Source organism: Zalophus californianus, chromosome 4 (assembly GCF_009762305.2).
Source record: "Zalophus californianus isolate mZalCal1 chromosome 4, mZalCal1.pri.v2, whole genome shotgun sequence".
Lineage (NCBI taxonomy): Eukaryota > Metazoa > Chordata > Mammalia > Carnivora > Otariidae > Zalophus > Zalophus californianus.
Window position 1 is genome coordinate 60,382,050 of NC_045598.1, and position 23,837 is coordinate 60,405,886.

Genomic DNA, 23,837 nt, shown 5'->3' on the forward strand with positions numbered 1-23,837 from the left:
CAAGACTCCTACTTCAAGAAATGGATTTGCTCATACAATTAAACATAAGCAATTGCTAGTTAAGCAGATTTCTATTGCCTCTTAGCAGCCAAACTCCAGTGGGGGTAATGTAGGCAGAGCCTTAACCTTTAAAATTGTGGCTTTCTGCAATGATCATATTAAAACATCTATGGTGCGGGGGCTGGGCATGTGCGATAATGAGAATTTAAAATTCCAAACTAAATATACTGAGGGAAATGGTTGTGGAACCTAATTAGCCATATGCAGCCTAAACCACTCAGCTTCTAGGAACAGTGTGAGCACACACAGTTAATTCAAAGGGATAGATGGCAGGCTAGAGTGTGAATGTTGCAAAGTTTAAGTGGAAAGACTTCATTACAACCGCCATTACCACTTTGGTTTAAACCTGTATCCTCACTGGACTATCATGTCAAATAGTGTTAAACATTTGACCTGCCTCTGATAATCTGTCAATTTCCCTAGTCTCTTTCCCTCTCATTTTTCAAATGGCTACTGATGTGGGTGCATTTTCTAAGATTTAGATACAATATGTTTTTTAAAAATTCTTCATATACATCCCAATGTGTAGCAACCAGATAATCCACTCTAAGAGGCTACACTTTATGGGCAGACCCTTACTCACCTGTCCATTTTGATCTCAGACTGTGGTATGATTGCCTCTCTCCATGTTTTAGGAAAATCCAAGTGTTGAACCCTATCTCCATGCATCATTGGAATAAACAAGATACTTAAGACTCCAATCCTATACATAGAGTTTAGTCTTCTTTATTGCCCCTCTGCTTTTGTTATAAGAAGTTGGGTGTGGAGAAGAATTAATTGAAACCTTTCCCACCACATTGTTGCATCAAGAGTATGTTCTTTATCTTGTTTTTCTCAGTGTCTTATTGTTCAAAAAAAATCTTTGTTTAATAAAGTATATGGTAATATTGATCTTTAAAGCATTTTTGTGGTCAGCTTGCTGACCAGATAAGGTTCTTATGTACACATTTTTATAACACTTTTTTAGTTTTAGCTTTCACATTTAGGTCAAAGATCTGTCTTCCTTCATTGAATTTGATATTGGTTCTAATTTTCTCCTCTTTGAGTTTAATAATCTAGCCACACAATCAAATTAAGAAATTATGGAATTTTGGAGGTGAAAGTGGACTTCCAGATAATCTAGGCATTGAAGTTTTGAGCTCCTCTGGGTTCAGTATTTTCCATCTCATGTAGTTTAAGGTGGATGTTTGGCAAGAATAGTGTTTTTAGATGGGGCTGGGGTGGGAGTGGAGTGGGAAACAAAATATTAGACCAGAAATGATAACATTTCCAAATCTCTTTCAACTCCATAATCCCAATCTAATATTCTCTTTATAAATATCAGAACATATAACTGAAGCTCTATGAATTTAAATACTTCAGGTCACGTAACTGTGCCAACACAATCTTATTTTTTATGGCAAATGTCATTTCCTTTATATTCTGTCTCTCCTACAAAGAAAAAAAAAAAAAACTTTTGTCCACAGTTCTTTGTGTCATTCAGAATTAAAATTGAGTAGGTGCAAAGTTTTAAGTTGTTAAAAATATAAAAAATAGAAACCATATATTTAATTTAAAAGACTAAAAAGAGTAATTATTGAAATTAAAAGGAATAAAACAATAATTGTTAACATTGGGCAGTTGGGAAGGGATGAGTACTGAAGCATATGCCACAAGGTTGAATGATGGAGAAAATTCTTGAAGCAAGTCAGTGTTGGCTTCAGTTGAAATAGTGATGTATACAGGTGTGTGGGTGTGGATGTGTGTGTGTGTGTGTGTGTGTGTGTCGGGAAGAGTGTGAAGTGATTTTAAGAGAAAATGTTGTCAAAGCTCCTAGAGTAAGAGTCTAGTGCTCTGATCGAAAGTGCCTTACAAGTTTTAGCCCTTGTACTAACCCATTTTTAAAACTGTGTTTTGTAGAATATTAGCCTATCCTGGATAGTAAAAACTCTAGCAGTAAATAATTTTGAGGAGCTTTTAATGCCTTATCTTACTTCTTGGAAATTCAAAGCTACATTATATTAAAAAGTGTTTGTAGTAATGCATCAAAGATATTTAGATAATGTTATTCATTTCCAAGGTTTGGCCAGGAACTGTCTATTATCAGAACAGCAATTTATATTTTGAGGACAATAGTTTTTTTTGTTGTTGTTTGTTTTTTGTCTTTCTTTTTTTTGTTGTATAACTCTATTTGAAGAATAATGCTTCAAACAGTAAAGTATCCTATTCTGACCCTTTGATTTCCCTAGTCTTGTTGATTTCCCTAGTCTGTCCATTTAAATATTTTGTTATCTAACTTGTCCAGATAATTCATTCCATTAGAATAACTAGTTAACTGATGGACCAGGAGTACTGAATGATGTTGTTTCCACTGGCCAGGAACTTTTAGTCTAATGGAAAAAAAGATACAGAACAGTAAAGCTATTCTTCTTGAGAGAGTACATTTTAATGAACCACACTAAAATAAAAAAAATGAAATTAAAAAAAAGATTCTGTTCTAATAACAGAAATTTTGAAACTTTCTCTATAAATAATTTTTTCCTAAGTCTCAGAATATTTCTATATAACTTGAAAGCTGAATATAAATTGAAAAGTTCATTTTTGTGCATAACTAAATATTCACTGGCTACATTTTTTTTTAAATAGCTAAAATTTGACTGTAGACTAGAGTTAAAAACTCTAAAACTGGGCGCCTGGGTGGCTCAGTTGGTTAAGCGACTGCCTTCAGCTCAGGTCATGATCCTGGAGTCCTGGGATCGAGTCCCACATTGGGCTCCCTGCTCAGCAGGGAGTCTGCTTCTCCCTCTGACCCTCTTCCCTCTTGTGCTCTCTATCTCTCATTCTCTCTCTCTCAAATAAATAAATAAAATCTTAAAAAATAAACAAAACTCTAAAATTGGAGTTTTTTTCTAGTTTCCTAAGACTACTGTATGCTACAGTATTTTGTAAGAGCACCAAACTTGAAGCCATTGTAGAACTGTTCTTTACATTATAACAATGACCCAGTAGTCTTAATTGTCCTAAGAATGCATCATGACTTAATATCTAATACAGATGTGTTAAGTGTTTTGATAATATCCCTTACTTGCAGGCATGATTAGACAGTTCTATAGCAGGTATGTAGGAAATTACTTGTATAATTAATCAGAAGCCAGCCCAGGCTTGAAGATTCCTCTGCTTATAGCTTACCCATTGTCTAATTATATCGTCTTTAATTATCCTAAATTCAAGCTTCTCCTTTAACTGTTCTTGGGGGTCACTTTGGAGTGCATTAACACAGTTATTATATGTAGTATTTTAATAAGGTTATATGATAGCATACGTAACACTAATATGGTATATAATTTATAAAAAGTTAGGTTGAACTGAATAATTTTAAAGAGCTACAATTTATTGCACTGTATTTAGTTGTAGGGCAATGGACAATCATGATCAGGCCTCCATTTTAATGAACATACAAGTATTTGACTCTCAAAAACAAAATAATAAAATATAGTTTAGCAAATTCCTGAAGCAAAATCTTATTAAATTTATTACCTGTAAGAGTTCTGTAAGGTAAGCAGTTATATCTTATTGGTCATGTTACCTAAAATGTAAGTTTTATTTTTCTCACTAACATGTGACTACAAAAAGAGAGCTAAAACTAGAATCTATATCAATATCCTAAAAATCATTTATAAGGTAATACATTGCAATAATATCTTCTGTCTACTTCTAGTCTCATCCCTGTGCTATTACCACAGAACAAGTAGGGGCTATTAACGTTATCCTTCCTAGGGATTCTTCTTATGTGTTAACTTGACTGGGACAGGGAGGGCCAAATATTTGGTTAAACATTATTCTGTGTGCATCTGTGAGGGTGATTATGGATGAGATTAATGTTTGAACTGGTAGAGCAAGAAAGCAGATTGTCCCCCATGTGTGAAGGGGTCTCATCCAATCCACTGGTGGCCTGAATAGAATGAAAGGTGGGGTAAGGGAGAATTTTCTCTCTGCCTGGCCATGTTCAAGTTGGGGCTCTGGTCTTCTACACTCAGACTGGAATTTACACTGTCAGTTCTCCTGGTTCTCAGGCCTTAGGACTCAGACTGGAACTACATCACAGGTTCTCTTGGGTCTCCAGCTGGTAGACAGAAGATTGTAGGACTTCTTAGCCTCCAAAATCACATGAGCCAATTTCTTATAATCTGTGTGTGTGTGTGCGCGCGTGCGCGCACGCATGCACGTGTTTGTGCATGTGCGTGCATGTGTGTGCCTGCATGTGTGTGTGTATGTGTGTGTGTGTGTGTATCTATAGAGGGGTTACAGATAGAGGCACAGATACAGATATATTTCCTATTGGTTCTGTTTGTCTAAAGAACCTGGACTGGGGAAAAAAAAGAAGAAAAAAGAACCTGGACTAATACAGGCTCTGTCTTGTCCTTTGGTATAGCACCAACACATTCTGCATTTTTTTTTTTAAACCAAGTAATTGAGTTTTATATTTTAAAAATGATCTCAAAAGATGAAGGAAATTGTACTTTTCTAAAGGAAAAATTAGAGCAAAAGAACAATGAATGAAGGTGATAATAGGTAAATACATGGTCATTCAAGCCTGCTATGGTCTGAGTTTGGGAAGAGAATGAGAGAGACTAATAGGTTAAAGAGTTTCCTGCATGCTTGGCTTGCTTATTCCTCCTTATGAGCTATTGTTATTATACTGCAACCTGTATTCTAAGAAAGAATAGTAAGGCATTTCCGTATGATGGAGGGAAAGAGTATACATTCAAATTAGTTATAAAACTGATTAGCAGTGCAGTTAAAAAGATGAAATCCTAGCACACAGAATTGACAGAATGATTTTATTGTGATTTTGTAGTGAGACCAGAACTTGTAAAGAGTATGACTTGGACATCAATGGAACTTCTGTCCTTGGTAAAACTTTTGTATATTGGCAAAAATAGGCATTTATCTAGAAATGAAGGATATAACAATAAAATTTATGGGATTAAGTAAGAGAAGGGACTATTTTTATGTGAAATATTTTTAATTTTTTCATTTAAGTATAGTTGATACACAATGTAACATTAACTTCAAGTGTATGACATCGTGACTCAACTTCTCTATATGTTATGCTATGCTTACCACAAGTGTGGCTACCATCTGTTACCATACAACACTATTCCAGTATCATTGGCTATATTCCGTATGTTGTGCCTTCCTGTGACTTATTCATTCCATAACTGGAGTCCTGTAATTCCACTCCTTTCACCTATTTTGCCCAACCCCCACCTCCTTCTGGTTCCTTCTGACAAACATCAGTTCTCTGTATAACTAATAAAATGCTTTTATTGTTAATGAAGTCTTGATATATTAGATCATGAAGATCTGTAACAGATGTTTGACAGAGGGTAAATCCAAGGTGAATTCAGAACAATTGATATTTAATTTTTCATAACAAATGAGAGTTCTTAGATCTTATACAGTATGTGCAGAAAGTTTCCTTTTACAGGGAATATTAGAGGCTCAGTTAGAATGTCAGCTAGATAAGAGTGCAAAGAGTTATTATGTATCAGGGATGCACGGCTTTTGTGTTAGACACTGTTTATAATGCCTCAATGTTTTTGAAGGCTATATGGGAAAATGATTTTGAGAATGACACTTACTGAATTCACTGGAAAAAAAAAACTGGGATAATAACTATGGCACAAAGAAGTAAAATTAAAACTGCCAAAATTCAATGCATTTCACAGCTGAAAAAGTACTCCTTTAAAAGCCTATTACTTAATTTTGAGGCAGTTGGAATTTCTTAGGGAAGTAAATTAAAAAAAGATTACTTATCCTGACATTGCAAATTCTCTCAAATTTTTGAAGTAGAGTTAAGTAGACATCAATGTTCTAGCTATTCTTTTATATTTTCTGAATGGCATGCTAGTCATTCTGATAGAGTTGCTCATCATAAAATGACCATGTAAATTCTCAGTAATGGTAAACTATCTCCTGTTATGACAATATTGACCACTCCAGGAGGAAAAAATGGCCCATCTTCATGTGTTGACGGATATGGCTGTAAATGACAAAATTTTCCCATTTGTTAGATAGCTAATAATTTCTACAAAACATTGATGGCCTTTGAAACTGTTTTTCTATCTTCTCTTTGTGCTTCATATTGGATAGTTTCTATTACTATGTACTCAAGTTCAGTGATCTTTATTCCTCCAGGGAATAACTTGTTGTTAATCCTATGTAAAGTATTTTTCATTTCAGATCATGTAGTCTTAATATCCAGAAGTTTGATTTGAGTCTTTTCTCTGTCTTCCATTTCTTTCTGTCTCAAAACCCTTGTTTTTCTTTTAGAACATTTTTTGAACATTTGAACATGTGTATATTGCCTGGTTATGTGTCATATTTTCTTGCCTCTTTACGTGTTAGTATTTCTTTTTTTTTAAATTTTTATTGTTATGTTAATCACCATATATTACATCATTAGTTTTTGATGTAGTGTTCCATGATTCATTGTTTGTGCATAACAACCAGTGCTCAATGCAGAATGTGCCCTATTTAATACCCATCACCAGGCTAACTCATCCCCCTACCCTCCTCCCCTCTAGAACCCTCAGTTTGTTTTTCAGAGTCCATCGTCTCTCATGGTTCGTCTCCCCCTCTGACTTACTCCCCTTCATTCTTCCCCTCCTGCTATCGTCTTCTTTTTCTTTTTTCTTAACATATGTTGCATTATTTGTTTCAGAAGTACAGATCTGTGATTCACAGTCTTGCACAATTCACAGCACTCAACATAGCACATGCCCTCCCCAATGTCTGTCACCCAGCCACCCCATCCCTCCCACCCCCACCACCCCAGCAACACTCAGTTTGTTTCCTGAGATTAAGAATTCCTCATATCAGTGAGGTCATATGATACATGTCTTTATCTGATTGACATATTTCACTCAGCATAACATCCTCCAGTTCCATCCACATCGTTGCAAATGGCAAGATCTCATTCCTTTTGATGGCTGCGTAATATTCCATTGTGTATATATACCACACCTTCTTTATCCATTCATCTGTCGATGCACATCTTGGCTCTTTCCACAGTATGACTATTGCGGATATTGCTGCTATAAACATTGGGGTGCACATACCCCTTCGGATCCCTACATTTGTATCTTTGTGGTAAATACCCAGTAGTACAATTGCTGAATCGTATGGTAGCTCTATTTTCAACTGTGTGAGGAACCCCATACTGTTTTCCAGAGGGGTTGCACCAACTTGCATTCCCACCAACAGTGTAGGAGGGTTCCCCCTTCTCCGCATCCCCGCCAACATCTGTCGTTTCCTGACGTTATTTTTAGCCATTCTGACTGGTGTGAGGTGGTATCTCATTGAGGTTTTGATTTGGATTTCCCTGATGCCGAGCGATGTTGAGCACTTTTTCATGTGTCTGTTGGCCATTTGGATGTCTGCTTTGGAAAAATGTCTGTTCATGTCTTCTGCCCATTTCTTGATTGGATTATTTGTTCTTTGGGTGTTGAGTTTGATAAGTTCTTTATAGAATTTGGATCCTAGCCCTTTATCTAATATGTCATTTGCAAATATTTCCTCCCATTCTGTCGGTTGTGTTTTGGTTTTGTGGACTGTTACTTTTGCTGTGCAAAAGCTTTTTATCTTGATAAATCCCAATAGTTCATTTTTGCCCTTGCTTCCCTTGCCTTTGGCGATGTTTCTAGGAAGAAGTTGCTGCGGCTGAGGTCGAAGAGCTTGCTACCTGTGTTCTCCTTTAGGATTTTGATGGACTCCTGTCTCACGTTTAGGTCTTTCAACCATTTGGAGTCTATTTTTGTGTGTGGTGTAAGGAAATGGTCCAGTTTCAGTCTTCTGCATGTGGCTGTCCAATTTTCCCAGCACCATTTGTTGAAGAGACTGTCTTTTTTCCATTGGACATTCTTTCCTGCTTTGTCAAAGATTAGTTGACCATAGAGTGGAGGGTCCATTTCTGGGCTCTCGATTCTGTTCCATTGATCTATGTGTCTGTTTTTGTGCCAGTACCATACTGTCTTGATGATGACAGCTTTGTAATAGAGCTGGAAGTCCGGAATTGTGATGCCACCAGCTTTGCTTTCCTTTTTCAAGATTCCTCTGGCTATTTGGGGTCTCTTCTGGTTCCATACAAATTTTAGGATGATTTGTTCCATTTCTTTGAAAAAAGTGGGGGGTAGTTTGATGGGGATTGCATTGAATGTGTAGATTGCTCTAGGTAGCATTGACATTTCACAATGTTGGTTCTCCCAATCCATGAGCATGGAAAGTTTTTCCATTTCTTTGTGTCTTCTTCAATTTCTTTCATGACTATTTTAATAGTTTTCTGAGTACAGATCCTTTGCCTCTTTGGTTAAAATTATTCCTAGGTATCTTATGGTTTTGGGTGCAATTGTTAATGGGATCGACTCCTTGATTTGTCTCTCTTCTCTCTTGCTGTTGGTGTATAGGAATGCCACTGATTTCTGTGCATTGATTTTATACCCTCCTACATTACTGAATTCCTGTATGAGTTCTACCAGTTTTGGGGTGGAATCTTTTGGGTGTTCCACATACAGTATCATATCATCTGCAAAGAGTGAGAGTTTGACTTCCTCTTTGCCGATTTGGATGCCTTTGATTTCTTTTTGTTGTCTGATTGCTGTGGCTAGGACTTCTAATACTATGTTGAAGAGCAGTGATGAGAGGGGACATCCCTGCGTGTTCCTGACCTTAGAGGAAAAGCTCTCAGCTTTTCCCCATTGAGAATGATATTCGCTGTAGGTTTCTCATAGATGGCTTTTATGATATTGAGGTATGTACCCTCTATCCCTATACTCTGAAGAGTTTTAATCAAGAAAGGATGCTGTAGTTTGTCAAATGCTTTTCTGCATCTATTGAGAGGATCATATGATTCTTGTTCTTTCTTTTGTTAATGTATTGTATCACGTTGATTGATTTGCGGATGTTGAACCATCCTTACAGCCCAGGGATAAATCCCAATTGGTCATGGTGAATAATCCTTTTAATGTACTGTTAGATCCTACTGGCTAATATTTTGGTGAGAATTTTTCATCCATGTTCATCAAGGATATTGGTCTGTAATTCTCCTTTTTGATGGGTTCTTTGTCTGGTTTTGGGATCAAGGTAATGCTGGCCTTATAAAATGAGTTTGGAAGTTTTCCTTCCATTTCTATTTTCTGGAACAGTTTCGGGAGAATAGGTATTAATTCTTCTTGAAATGTCTGATAGAATTCCCCTGGGAAGCCATCTGGCCCTGGGCTTTTGTTTCTTGGGAGATTTTTGATGACTGCTTCAATTTCCTTAGTGGCTATAGGTCTGTTCAGGTTTTCTATTTCTTCCTGGTTCAGTTTTGGTAGTTGATAAATCTCTAGGAATGCACCCATTTCTTCCAGGTTATCTAATTTGCTGGCGTAGAGTTGCTCATAATATGTTCTTATATTTGTTTGTATTTCTTTGGTGTTGGTTGTTATCTATCTTCTTTCATTCATGATTTTGTTGATTTCGGTCATTTCTCTTTTCTTTTTGATAAGTCTGGCCAGGGGGTTATCAATCTTGTTAATTCTTTCAAAGAACCAGCTCCTAGTTTCGTTGATCTGTTCTACTGTTCTTTTGGTTTCTAGTTCATTGATTTCTTCTCTGATCTTTATTATTTCTCTTCTCCTGCTGGGTTTAGGCTTTATTTGCTGTTCTTTTTCCAGCTCCTTTAGGTGTAGCGTTAGGTTGTGTATTTGAGACCTTTATTGTTTCTTGACAAAGGCTTGTATTGCTATATACTTTCCTCTCAGGACTGCCTTTGCTCTATCCCAAAGATTTTGAACAGTTGAGTTTTCATTTTCATTGGTGTCCATGAATTTTTTTAATTCTTCTTTAATTTCCCAGTTGACCCATTCATTCTTTAGTAGGATGCTCTTTAGCCTCCAAGTATTTGAGTTCTTTCCGACTTTCCTCTTGTGATGAGTTCTAGTTCAAAGCATTGTGGTCTGAAAATATGCAGGGAATAATCCCAATCTCTTGGTACCAGTTGAGACCTGATTTGTGACCTAGGATGTAATCGATTCTGGAGAATGTTCCATGGGCACTAGAGAAGAATGTGTATTCCGTTGCTTTGGGATGGAATGTTCTGAATTTGTCTGTGAAGTCCATCTGGTCCAGTGTGTCATTTAAAGTCTTTATTTCCTTGTTGATGTTTTGCTTAGATGATCTGTCTATTTCAGTCAGGGGGGTGTTAAAGTCCCCCACTATTATTGTATTGTTGTCAAAATGTTTCTTCACTTTTGTTATTAATTTCCTTATATAATTGGCTGCTCCCATGTTAGGGGCATAGATATTTACAATTGTTAGATCTCCTTGTTGGATAGACCCTTTAAGTAGGATATAGTGCCCTTCCTCATCTCTTATTACAGTCTTTGTTTTAAAATCTAATTTGTCTGATATAAGGATTGCCACCCCAGCTTTCTTCCGGTGTCCATTATCATGGTAAATGGTTTTCCACCCCCTCACTTTCAATCTGGGGGTGTCTTTGGGTCTAAAATGAGTCTCTTGCAGACAGCATATTGATGGGTCTTGTTTTTTAATCCAATCTGATAGCCTGTGTCTTTTGATTGACGCATTTAGCCCATCTACATTCAGGGTCACTATTGAAAGGTATGAATTTAGTGCCATTGGATTGCCTGTAAGGTGAATGTGACTGTATATTGTCTGTGTTCCTTTCTGATCTATGCTGCTTTTAGGCTCTCTCTTTGCTTAGAGGACCCCTTTCAATATTTCTTGGAGGGCTGGCTTCGTGTTTGCAAATTCCTTTAGTTTTTGTTTGTCCTGGAAGCTTTTTATCTCTCCTTCTATTTTCAACGAGAGCCCAGCTGGATATAGTATTGTTGGCTGCATATTTTTCTCGTTTAGTGCTCTGAAGATAACTTGCCAGTCCTTTCTGGCCTGCCATGTCTCTGTGGATAGGTCTGTTACCAATCTAATATTTCTACCATTGTAGGTTACATATCTCTTCTCCTGAGCTGCTTTCAGGAGTTTCTCTTTGTCTCTGAGACTCGTAAGATTTACTACTAGATGTCGGGGTGTTGACCTATTATTATTGATTTTGAGAGGTGTTCTCTGTGCCTCCTGGATTTTGATGCCTGTTTCCTTCCCCACATTAGAGAAGTTCTCTGCTATTATTTGCTCCAATATACCTTCTGCCCCCCTGTCTCTTTCTTCTTCTTCTGGGATCCCAATTATTCTATTGTTGTTTCATCTTATCTTATCACTTATCTCTCGAATTCTGCCCTCGGGATCCTGTAGTTGTTTATCTTGCTTTTTTTCAGCCTCTTTATTTTCCATCATTTGGTCTTCTATATCACTGATTCTCTCTTCTGCCTCATTTATCCTAGCATAGTGCCCCCATTTTTGATTGCACCTCATCAGTAGCCTTTTTGATTTTGACTTGGTTAGATTTTAGTTCTTTTATTTCTCCAGAAAGAGTTTCTCTAATAACTTCCACGCTTTTTCAAGCTCAGCTAGTATCTTTAAAGTCATGATTCTGAACTCTAGGTCTGACATCGTACTAATGTCCGTATTGAGTAGGTCCCTGGCTGACGGTACTACCTCTTGTTCTTTTTGCTGAGGTGATTTTTTCATCTTGTCATTTTGTCCAGAGAATAGATGAATGAGAGAACAAAATGCTAACAGGTTAACAATGTCCCCACAAATATACTATATACAAATCAGAAAAGACCTGAAAACAGGGGAAACAAAAGTTAAAAAAAAAAAAGAATAAAAGATAAAAACTAAAACAGAACAATACAAAAAAAGCAGAATATGATCAAATATGATCAGGCTAGTGTATAGATCATTGCCACACACTAGATTTTGGGTGTGTTTTGGTCTATTAGAAAAAAGTGCCTCCTAAAATTTTAAAGGAAGAAAGACATATATGTACAAAATAAGGGTTGATACAATGAAGGGATGGAAGATGACTGTAAAGATGAAAATTATAAAAGATTTTATAAAAGGAATTGATAAGATAAGTTGTTTGAAAAAAGAAAGAAGAAGATTTAAAAAAAAAGAAAAAAGGGAGAGAATGTGATCAGGGAGGAGACTAGAAGAAAGCCATACACTAGTGATTTAGGGTATATTTTGATCTGTTAGAAGAAACTGTATCTCAAAATTTTAAAGAGAGAACAACTTATATATATATATATGCCAAAAGTAAGGGCAACTACTATGAAGGGATAAAATATGACTCTAAAAATGAAAAATAAAAAATGTTTTTTTTTAAAAAAAGGGATTGATAAGATGTTGGTTGAAAAAGGAAAAAAGAAAAATTAAAAAACAAGTTAAAAAGGTTAACTTTGATGAACTAATGAATCATGATTAAAAAAAGCCATGAATTCTATATGCAGTATTCCCTTAGCGCTGGAGTTCTCCCGTTCTCCTTGATCGGTAAACTTGGTCTTGGCTTGCTGGCTGTTCGTGCTGATCTTCTGGGGGAGGGACCTGTTGCCGTGGTTTCCAAATGTCTTTGCCGGAGGCTGAATTGCCCCGCCCTTGTCAGTCCAGGCTAAGCAAGCTGCTCGGGTTTGCTCTCAGGAGCTTTTGTTCCCTGCAAGCTCTCGGTATAGCTTTGGAGGACCAGGGCGAAAATGGTGGCCTCCCAATCTCCACCCAGAGGAGCTGAGAACTTGGGGCCCCGCTCCTCAGTGTGCCCCCAGAGAAAAGCAGTCACTCCCGTCTCTCTGGTCTCCGGCCGCACTCCGTGCTCACCCAGCCTGTGACCCAGCGTTTCTATCTCTGGCACCCGACCCCATGTGGAGTCTCCAAACCCAGGAGATCCCTGCGGTGCTCTCCCGCACCGCTCCTCCCCGGCAAGGAAGGGGAGTCTCCCCGGCTCTGCCACTTGTTGGGTCCCTGCTGGAGGAGCAGTGGCCCAACTGGGCCGCGGATCACAGTTTATGGCAACCCCGAGCTGAGAGCCCGCGCCTCGGCTCCGTCTCTGCAGCCGGCTTCCCCGCTCCGATACCTGGGATCTCTGCCGCACTCGGGCATCCCCGGTTTTTCTGTGACCCCGAGGGTCCTGAGACCACACTGTCCCGCGAGGGTTCCACCCCCCGCTTAGCCACTGGAGCGATGTCTCTCAGCAGGGCCGACTTCTAAAAGTTCCGATTTTGTGCTCCGCGGCTCTATCACTTGCCAGAAGCGGCCCAGGGAGGCCCCCTCCCCCGCTGTCTATCCTCCCGAATATCGCCTTGGATTCACTTCTCCGCACATCCTACCTTCCAGTAAGTGGTCGTTTCTCTGTTTAGAGAGTTGTTGCTACTCTCTTCTTCGGTCTCCTGTTGAGCTCGTAGGTGTTCAGAATGGTTTGATCCCTATTCAGCTGAATTCCTGAGACCAGACGAAATCTAGGTCTCCTACTCCTCCGCCATCTTGCTCCGCCCCCACACGTGTTAGTATTTCTAATTAGATTCAGTAAATTTAAATTTTACATTGAATGGTACTCAATTTTCTTTAAATATTTTTGGGCTTTAAAATGGGACATAGTTTTATGTTCTTGAAATTAGTTTGTTCTTTTGGGGTTTGCTTTTTAAGCTTTGAGCCACCCTGTTAGTTGGCCTACTAGTCCCACTTCTAAAATAACATCCTTCCAAGGAATCTAATTCCCTGTGAATTAGGAAGGCTTTCTCTCCTGGCTGGTAGGAACATGAAATATTTTTTTTGTCCTAAAAAGTTCACTTATTTCTTTCTTAGTGGTCTCAAGTGTTTTCTTCATAATACAAACTGATAAATTCTAAGCCAAAAACTTGAAGGAATGCTTATACACATCTCCAGCACTTTCTCTTTATGCAGCTTCTTTCTTTACTGGGCTTTGTCCCCCAAAATCCAGCTACTATCTTTTCAGAACTTTGAACTTTGTCTCTTCACCTCAGCATGACTGCTGATTTCTGTTTGGGTTCATCTTCCTCCATTGTGTCCTAGAAATTCTCACCAGACAGTAAGTGGAACAATCATCCATATACTTGTTTCACTTCTCTTAGGTGTCCCTGTCCAGAACTGCCTCTTGCCCAGTGTCTGAAAAGTGTTTTATATATTTTGTCTGATTTTATAGGTGTTTAAGGTAGGAAGATAAATTCCATGCCTGCCATTTCATCATTGCCAGAAATGGAATTTCTGAGTCCTTAGTGTTTTGTTTGTTTGTTTGTTTTCTTTCGTCCATTTTGACTTTTTATGACCTATGGATATTCAATTACTCCAGGACTACTTGTTGAAAAAACAATCATTTCCAAATTATGTTTATCCCTCTGTTTAAAAATAAATTAACTGGGGCGCCTGGGTGGCTCAGTCGTTAAGCGTCTGCCTTCGGCTCAGGTCATGATCCCAGGGTCCTGGGATCGAGCCCCGCATCGGGCTCCCTGCTCAGCGGGAAGCCTGCTTCTCCCCCTCCCACTCCCCCTGCTTGTGTTCCTGCTCTCGCTGTGCCTCTCTCTGTCAAATAAATAAATAAAATCTTTAAAAAAAATAAAAAATAAAAAATAAAAAATAAAAAATAAAAATAAATTAACTGTATATGTGTATTGTACTCTCTATTCTGTTTCAGTGGCCTATATGAGTATTCATATGCCAATATTATACTAAGATTTTGATGGTAAGTGTACTTAAATCTACTTTGTCAATATCTTGCAGAGTGTTGGAATTAATAGGCAGATGAAGTGACATAGTCTAGACCTGGGGCTATGGGCACTCTAAACAAATTGGAAATATGAATTAAATTTCCATGGCCTGGTTATAATAGGATGTCTGGTGAGGCCGGGTTATCAGATAAATATATTATGGATAGAATATAAATAAAGAGAAACATTGTGTGAAACCCAGGGAATCACATCTATTACTTGAGGACATCTGTATTTAGAGTTTAACTTAGTCCATTATTGACTCTGGATCTAAGCAGTCTATTTGGATTTTCTAGATAAATATATTTATGTAGATCCACCTGGAGGTTATTTTGAGCTTACATCCTCTTAGGAAATTATAAAATTTCAAATGTGTATTTTGTTCTTTCCTGCAGACACCAACTAGCTCAAGCTAAACGTATGATATAATTTATTAGGGAAAATGAATAATGGTTGGGAAACGAAAGGAAATTTCAGCACTTCTCTTTGGGTCCAAAATTGTTACTATATACTATATAAATGACATTTAATTGACTTGAAAAATAAATTGCCTCAACAAAAGAAAGACCATATATGAAAAGACCACAGCTAACTTCATACTCAATGGTGAAAACATGAGTTTTTTTCCTCTAAGATTAGAAACAAGACAAGGAGTCCCACTCTAGCCACTTCTGTTCAACTTATTACCAGAAGTTCTAGCTACAGCACTTAAGCATGAAAAAGAAACAAACATTCCTATCAGAAAAGGAGTACGATTAATATGTTTACAGAATATATGATCTTACATGGAAAAACTCTGATGATTCCACAAAAACTATTACAGATAATTAATTCAGCAAACTTGCAGGATACAAAATCAACATACAACAGTCATGTTTCTATATTCTAACAATGAGTTACCCAAAAAGAGCAGAAAACAATTCCATTTACTGTAGCATCAAATAGAATAAAATACTTAGTAATAAACCTAACCAAGGAGAGCCACACTTGCACATTGAAAACTATAAACATTGCTAAAATAAAGACAACGAAAGTAAAATGGAAAAATATCCTGTGTTAGTGGATTAGAAGAATTAATATTGTCAAAATGTCCATACTACCCAAACTGATCTATACATTCCCTGGAATCCGTGTAAAAATCCCACTGGCGTGCTTTTTTTTTTTTTTTTTCACAGAAATATAACAAAGGATCCTAAAAGTCCTGTGGAACTACAAAAAACACCCTATAGCCAAAGTAAACTTGAGCAAAACATTACAAAGCTAGAGGCCTCAAACTTCCTGACTTCAAACATAAAGCTGCAGTAATCAAACTAGTATAGTCCTGACCTAAAGACAGTCATATAAACCAATGGAACAGAATTGAAAGCCTAGAAACAAACCCACACATTTATGGTCAAGTGATCTTCAACAAGACTAGCAAGAATACACCCTGGGGAAAAGTTGGTCTTCAACCAGTGGTACTAAGAAAACTGGCTAGGCATATGCGAAATAACTAAATTTCACCCTTATCATTAACCATACACAAATATCAAAATTGGGTAAAGACTTAAATGTTAGATCTTAAACTATAAAACTTAAAGGAAAAAAATATAGGAGCAAGGCCTCCTGACATTCATCTTGGCAATGACTTCTGGGCTTTGACACCAAAAAACATAAGCAACAAACACAAAAATAGACAAGACTGTATGAAACTTAAAGGCTTCTGGGCAGCAAAACAATCCAACAGATTAAAAAGGGAACCTACAGAATGAGAGAAAATATTTCAAAGTACATATCTGATAAGAGGTTAATATCCAAAATATATAAGAAACTCCTACATCTCAGTAATAACAAAAAGTAATAACCCAACTTAAAAATGAGCAAAGAACTTGGATAGACATTTCTCTCATGAAGACCTACATAGGGCCAAAAGCTACATGAAAGGATTCTCAGTATCACTAATTATCAGGGAAATGCATAGCAAAACCACAATGAGATAACACTTCACATCTGTTAGAATGGACATTATTAAAAAAAATTATACATACTGGTTAGGATGTGCAAAATTTGGAATCTTTGTGCATTGTTCTTGGGACTCCAAAATGGTCAACTGGTATGAAAAAAGCACAATGTGTCCTTAGCAGATTAAAAATAGAACTACATATGGTCTACCAATCCCACTTCTATGTACCCCCCAAGATTGAAAATAGGATCCTGAAGTGATATCTGCACTTTCATGTTCACTGCAGCATTAGGCATGATAGTAAGAGGTTGAAACAAACTAAATGTCCATCAGTGGATAAATGGATAATGAAAAAGTGGTTATACATACAATGTGATATTATTCAGCCTTTATTTTTTTTATTTTTTAAGATTTTATTTACTTATTTGACAGAGAGAGAAAGAACAAGTAGGCAGAGGGAGAGGGAGAAGCAGGCTCCCCGCTGAGCAGGGAGCCCAATGCAGGACTCGATCCCAGGACCCTGGGATCATGACCCCAGCTGAAGGCAGACCCCTCACTGCCTGAGCCACCCAGGTTCCCTTATTCAGCCTTTAAAAAGAAGGAAATCCTTCCACATATTACAACATGAGTAAAACTTGAGAATATTTTGCTAAGTTTAATAAGCCAGTTATAGAAGGGGAAACACTGCATGACCCTACTTAAATGATGTAGCTATAGTAGTCAAACTCATAGAAACAGAATGTAAAATAGTGGTTGCCAAGGACTGAGGGAAATAGGAATTTTCTGCTCAATGGGTATAGAATTTGAGTCACGCAAGATGAAAAAGGTCTAGATCCTTTCTGTACAGGAATGTGCATATAATTAATACCATAATGTACACTTAAAAGTTTAAGAAAGTTTAAGGCTTCTGTTAATGGTTTCTTATAATAATGTCAGTGATATTAGAACAATACAATAAAAAAGAATGGTCAATAAAGTAATGAGTGGTGTTCAAGAAGTAGATATTAATAGTTAAACAATGATATCTTAACTGAGATAAGGACTCATTGGCTTTAGCAACATGTAAGTCATTGGCAAAACTCAAAAAAGCATTTCTATAGTGGGTGAGGGCAAAGCCAATAAGGAGGTGATTCAAAAAGAATAGGAAACTGGGGGGTGGAGGGTGGGGAGAAAAAATTAAGAAACTGGTTACCAGGAGAGTCGAAATAGTGGTAACTCTCAGTATGGAAGGAAGGGTTTGTGATTGAGAGAGTAAATGTCTGGCAAATGTCTATCCCCTGACATGTATAGTAGATGTATAGTAGTTGTAAGCTGGTTTGTACCAAAATGATTCTTTAAACCATACTCTTTTTTATGTTTGTGTTACATTTAATACCTAAAATTTAAAATTATACAAAATAAGAACAGAAAGAGAAGGACAAGTTTTACTATATATGGAAGCTAAGAAATGGGGCAATATCTAGAGAAAATCATAGGGTTAAGAAAAGTTTTTAATTATTTTTAACGGGAGAAATAAAATGTATATATTCTTATATGAGTGATTCAGTTAAAAGTAAAATTGATGATGCAAAAAAGTGGGGAAATTGCTGCAGGTATATTCTTAAAAAGGCGTTAGAAGATAAAATCTAGTACACATGTGGAAGGTTTGGCTTTAGTTAGGAGCAATGACAGTTTATCCATAACAAGAGGAATACAGTTGGAGAGTAACCATAGATTTAAGTAGGTGGGTAGATATAGATGTGAATTTATGGAAGATTTATTCTCACTTCCCTTTTCCAACTTAGATAGGCACAAAGTCATCAAATGGTTTTGATGAGGAAGAGGAGCTGCAGGTTTGATGAAAAGGGAGAACTTACGAAATTGAAGTCTAAGGGGAGAGTGGGAGAAAGATTGAAATAAGAAAATGCAACATGATTGCTTGTATCATTAAAGATCCACTTGAGGTTTGTGGTTTTGATTTCAAAATGAGAACAGTTAGCATAATTATGGTTTTTTTTTTTAGGGTTATGGTTTTGACAGGTGAATAAGAAGTACTAAAAAAGGGCCAAGGGAACTGAGGTTATCTAAAAGGAAGTAATTATATTAATTAATCTTGCTTCAAGCTGGGAAGAAGAGAAGTAAAAAGATGAGAGGGTTGGGAGGTGCAGTTAATAAGGATGTGTGGTGTGAAAGAAATGTGGGAGTTACAGTACTTGGGAGAGTAAGCTATTAAGAAGTTTTGGTCAGGAATCGGGATTTGAAATTGAGAAGATAGCATGGGTGAGATTGAGAAAATTTCACAGTGTGAGCATAGGAATGAATTACTAAAATAGTGAAGTAGACAAGATTGTTGAAGGCACAAAGATGAAGGTACCTGAAATGTGAAAGTATTGGAAATATAATCTGTCTGGGTATTGGAATTACTGAAAATTATGTTAGGAGGAGTTACCGAGATTGGCAGTGAGACACTATTCAGAATCTTCAAGGAATCAGAAGTTGTAGTTAAGGGTCTTTGGAGGATTGCAAATTAGAATAGCATGGTTTAATTTGATGAAAATACTTCAGACTTTTAGGGAAGAATGCGGGAGAAAGTTCTGGAAGTGATAAGGATAAGAATGTCACCTAGGTTACCTGAGGCCCCGTGGTAGGGAGGTCAGGGTACAGAAAAAGCCAATGAATTTCTGGTAGAGCAGGAAGTTATTGAAGAAGACATTGAGTTGGAAGATTCAAGATTTTATTGCTGATGATTTAAAAATTGCAGAAAGTACATTGGAAGGATGTCAGGAGTTGAAGAGTGAGGAGAGATGGAGTCAGTACCTTTGGAGCATAGACCACTGGGGATATGTAAAGCGATTTGATAATCCTGGGTATCTTGATAGGATTGACATAAAGGGTAATCAAAGGATTTAATATTATATAGATGGTTTTAAAGGTGGTTAGTTGAGATTGAGGAAGGGGTTTGTGTGCACCTCATTTTCTAATGACTAACTTGCCGAACTCTGGAACTCTTTTTTCACTCACTACTGTAGTGACAAGGTATCTAGAAAACCGGAGATCTTATCCAAAGCACCCTCATACCTGGAACCCCTTCCTAGCTCCAAGCACATAGCAGAGCTTTAGTGCTGGAAGTGTGGAAGCCAAATGTGAAGTGGTCCTACCTACAGCACTGGAATTCTGTGTTTCTTTCTTGACTTATTCTAGTGGAGGCAATGTAATTCTGTTGAATATAACCTATATCAACCACACTTAAGGAGGTTTGCACACAATAAACATTCTGTAGGATACAGAAGCCCATGCTAAATTACTGTCATGCTCTTTTTCACTTATATTTCCAACAGACAAGTCTATTAGCTCTTTTTGAAAATATAGTTCCCTACTTACACTATATCCTTAAAAGATAAGGTTTGTACATAAAAGACAAAAAGGGATATTTTTCTTTTCCTCCATTGATCTTATACAAATTCCAATTGAAGAAATAAATCCCGTTCATGCACTAGTTCTTCTGAGCTCCCTTGAAAAGTAGTTTTCATTTCATATGTAGAACACTTGAATTTTGAAAGGTCTTAGAAAATGTTGTTTGTCAGAGTAGCAGGTCAGTTGATGTCTTTTTGAAAAAGTATTTGTTTTTCTTTCATATGCTTTAAGTATTTTACCAGAACCTAATGCTAAAAGAAAAGAGAATTGTCTTTACAGGCAAAAATATTTGAATAAGTATTTTGCACTAAGAATTGTACTAAATTCTGATGACACAGAACAACAAACGGAGACCTTACCATTTAGTCCTTACATTTATAATCTGTAGAAAGCCTGACATGGGAACAAATTGCCACAAAACATAGTCATTTTATTTTGTGGCAATAAAGACCATGGTAGAAAAAAAAAGTATGATTAAACATACACCGTTTACTTAATTTATTTACTAATATTTGCTTAAGATAAATAATCTTAAAACCTATTACCACTAATAATGACTGTACTGAAGAGTTAGATGTAAGGTTAGCCTATTGTCAGCTTTTTTATTAGCACTGAAAACATGTAAGGTACTTTACCTGTAAGGTATTTTATGTACATGATCCTCAGAATAATCCTACAAAGTAATTACTCTTAATCACATTGTACTGACTGAATAATAAAGGTTCAGAGAAATTGTTTCATTTCTTAAACTAACAAATTACACAAATAATGTACTAAAAGCTTATCAAATGGCATGGCTAATATGATTTCAGCTATGCCATAGTTTATCTAGTAATATTTGTAGAAACATGAGATGATGCAGTTCTTTTTCTTCTTGGTGTGGATCTGGCTACTTCCCTTGGATGTTTTAAGAAGTGGAAAATACATTAGTCATTTGTAATTACAGATCTGCTTTCTGTAAAATAAGTTAATGATTTAACTTATGCAAATAAACTCTTAAGTTATTTAATACAGCACTTTTTCAATATTACCAAAGTCAATGTGCATTTAAAGCATAACATTCTTTAGGATGTAAGTGAGAGAAACTTTGCACTGAAAATATCTTCTTGTCCAAATGTGTCAATAAAGAATTTTGTGCTCCTACTGAAAACTGTACAAGACCGGTGCCATCTGCATCCTGAAATTAAACATCTTCATGCAATTATCAATTTACCAAATGTGCTGACGTGTAATACAATGATAGCACTCACTTGTATATATATATTGCCAAAAAGACCAGACAGCACATTTTTACAGTATTTTGTATAGTATGTATTTTACCACAACATAAATTTCCAACTTGCCAAGGCAAACTTTATCCTCGCTAACAAAGTTGCAGAATACACAACAAAACTTTAATATATATAAAATTTCATATGGTTTGGGCTCTTCAAAAACTAATTTTTGAGCTGTCTAAGTGCTCGTATTTAGGTTTAATGAGCTCTAAGCCTTAATATTTTACATGTGTCTAAATTAAATTATTATTCATACAAGCAAAAAGAAACTGTACATAATTTCTTATTATTGGCAAAGAGATTTATTACAATAGAAAGGAGGTAAACCGTATTGGAAAATGTTGGGATTTGTTATAAAAAGGCAAATAAAAACAGTAATATAGTAAAAACCCCATTTAGAGTTGCCATGCTCCTGAACATTGGATTATAGTGCTAGCCAAATCATGTTTCCATGTATATAATAAGGTCTAATATACTTTCCTTGTAACACATAAGCCCATTAATATGTATGTAACTCTTCCCTTATGAAAGAAGTATTAGGTGTGTTTCATCACAAATATAGTACAACTAATACAGCCTTCAGATATTTGAAAGTAAACGTATTACTGAGTCATTTATCACACTGACTTTATCCTCTAGTTTAAAACTCTCTTAAAGGAGAGCTAGAATAATTATTTTTCATATGAAACACGTGGGCTCTTTTTAAATGAGGGACTCATCAATTCTAGTTGAAAGATTCATAAACAGAAATAGTAAATCAGTTTTCACATAATTGCCCTTGTTTGATGATAGTTGATGTACCATTGAGAAAGTCTTAGGTACAGAGGATCAAGGGTATTCACAAACTTTTGTTATCTTGTATCTTTTTGTCCATTGTTTTCAAAAGATAATCACAAAAACAAGAAATAATGGGAAACTCATAGAATTAATTTAACCAATACTGATTGATCACTTGCTCGATTCTTGAAAATACTGGGCCCAGTTATTAATAGATAAATAAGTTTTTTACTCCCCAAACCCTTAATGTCTACCAGAACACAGAGACACATATAATAATAATAATTCTTTTTAAAATGTGACATTAAAAATTATGGAAAGAACTTAATCACAAACAATTTTCCAAAAATGGACTTATAATTTTTCCAATTTCATATTCCATTTTAGCAAATCATGCTTCGAAACTGATAATTTGGGTGAACATGTTAATGTTTGTTAATGTGTTACTATCCCAGATAAAATGACTCCATTTTTACTTCAGTCAATACTTCTCTCCTTTATTGTGTATAGATGCTCAGTACAAAATACATTCAAATTACTTAAGATTAAATATATGCCCTCCAACCAAAGACTCCATATCAACAGTCTTTGTATAGAGTTGCAATTTTTTTTTTGAGGATGCTGGGATCCTAAATATTTCTGTATTCATAGATCTCTGAGACTGTAAATTGCCAGAGAATCTGAATTTCTAACAAGCCCTAGGTGATGCCAAAGCTGATGGTCCTTGTACCACACTTTGAGTAGTTAAGGGTATGGAATATTATTCCTGGTAACATGGAAAGGAATGGGTTTTAAAAGACCAATAAAATGGGCGCCTGGGTGGCTCAGTTGGTTAAGCGACTGCCTTCCGCTCAGGTCATGACCCTGGCATCCCAGGATCGAGTACCACATCAGGCTTCCTGCTCAGCAGGGAGTCTGCTTCTCCCTCTGACCCTCTTCCCTCTCGTGCTCTCTATCTCTCATTCTCTCTCTCTCAAATAAATAAATAAAATCTTTTAAAAAAAATAAAATGGTTTATTTAGAAGGATCTGGTAGAAATAAGTCAGCTAAGAGGTTCTTTTGAATTATTGAAGTAACATTGAAACGAAGTATACATATAGAATTTATAGGACTTGACAACTTAAATGTGTTTGGAACATGAGAAGAGTCTTGGGAATAAATATTCTATTTCAATGAATAGAATTCCGTGTTTATTTAGAGTACTATTGCACATATACTATTATATTACTATTAGTACACTATTGAATTTGAATTAAGGGCAAAACTAATTCCTATATCAAGGAGAGGTTATCTCAACTGAAAGATAAAGATCTTCCTTATTGCACAATTAACTGGGGAAAGAATTATTTCTTTTCTTTTTTTTTATTTATTTTTATTTATTTTTTTATTTTTATTTTTAAAGATTTATTGAGAGAGCGAGAATGGGAGAGAGAGTATACAAGAGGGGTGAGGTCCAGAGGGAGAAGCAGGTTCCTCGCTGAGCAGGGAGCCCGATGGGGGACTCGATCCCGGGACTCTAGGATCATGACCTGAGCCGAAGGCAGTTGCTTAACCAACTGAGCCACCCAGGCGCCCAAGAATTATTTCTTTTCAAACAGGAGCCAAATTGAACAGAGATTAACATGTGAAGTAAAGTATTAATTTATCTACCTTGGTGTCCTCATAAAGTTTGGCTAAAAATTAGAAATTAAAGAGACCTGAATGAGGCAGGCAAAGTTATACAGAAAAATTTAG